Source organism: Mustela putorius, unplaced genomic scaffold (assembly GCF_011764305.1).
Source record: "Mustela putorius furo isolate JIRA1106 unplaced genomic scaffold, ASM1176430v1.1 tig00001665_pilon_pilon_pilon, whole genome shotgun sequence".
Classification (NCBI taxonomy): Eukaryota; Metazoa; Chordata; class Mammalia; order Carnivora; family Mustelidae; genus Mustela; species Mustela putorius.
The window spans coordinates 467,022-468,502 of NW_025421837.1; positions in this window are offsets into that span (position 1 = coordinate 467,022).

Genomic DNA, 1,481 nt, shown 5'->3' on the forward strand with positions numbered 1-1,481 from the left:
AACTGAGGTTCACAATGTGTGTTTGTGCCCACCGCAGCTCTTGAGCATGGAGAGGGCCTCAGGGACCCTACACTACCCTCAGGGGCCCTACTTCTACTCCTGTAGCCCTACAGGGGTCCTACACTTAACTTTGAATAAGATGCCAACCACAAGGTTCTGGCGAGAGGGAAGGAGGATTTATGATTTCTGCATCACGTTCACCCATGGGAAATGAGTAGAGATAAGGTCTAGGTTTCTGTAGCCTGAAAACCAGGTTGGAAAGAGATGGCAACCTAAGGCCATGGCAGTTCAGATGTTCTCAGTGTACGGCAAGCTGTCTGGGTGTCGGTTGGGAATTCAGGCCTCAGGTTGTGTCAGACAGGGCATTAGTGCACAGGCTAGACTATATAATTGGTGCACAGTTGAGTGGCATGCAGGTTTATCCTCATTTGAGGTTTCTGGGTAGACCCATAGGGCAACGTTTTTCTTCTAGAGGGCAGGCAGAGTGCAGCACTGTGTCATCGGAAATCCCAAAATGGAGGGCGTGTGGTCCAGGAGAGTGAGGACGGAAGTCTGAGAACACTAGCTATGCTTAGGTTTTGGGGTGAGGGCACAGCAGGTACACTCTGAAGAGCTTAATCCAGATCTCGTGCATCTGAAGTCAATGCGAAGATCAGCCGTTGGCTCAGGTTGGACTTTCTTTCCATGATCCGCCTTCATGAAGATTGGGGGCATCATGTGACCTTGGAAGCTTTCCAATATATGAGTTGTGAGGTGGTCCATGCACAAGGACTCCTGTGGGACAGTCGAGGCCTACTGGATGGCTCAAGGATGTCCCATAAGGAACGATGCAAGAGCAGGGTTCTAAGGGTTCTAAGGATCTCTAAGGAGAGATGCCTGGAAACCAAAGCAATAGATCCGATAGGTGCCAATGGGCCTGTTCGTTCCTTTTTACCTCTGGGGACATCAGTCTATGGGTCTGAGTGCCGGTAGGTGCTCAGATGGGCCCAGATTGCCCCTGTTTGTCCTGGGAAGCCACAAATATTGGGATGGTCTCAGGGACATTGGAGGTTTATCCTATTAGTAGGGTTGTGGCCATTGAAATGGGCACATACAATTCCCTTGGAGAGGGCAAGCACAGTAGACAGGTTTGGCTCCAGGGGCCTGAGCCTGTAGGGTGTTTAGGCCAGGGCTAATTGGACAGTTGTCTGAAAACACAAACTCGGCTTGTGTTTTGGGTCATAGGTATGGCAGGACTGATCTACAGACCATGAGGAGAACTCTTCGGGATATGAACAAAGGGCGAGTGTGAGGCTCTTGCTCAAGTTTTTGTCTCTGGATATCGTGTCACACATGGTCGTGAAATTTCCGGGTGACTTCATGGGAAATGGACGAGTCTTAATCTCTGGGGGTTTGGCCCCGTCCAAAGAGTTTGGGGTCATTCTGTGGGAAGGAAGAAGTCCGTTGTTCTGTTGTTGTTGATTTGTTTTGTTTTGCTTTCA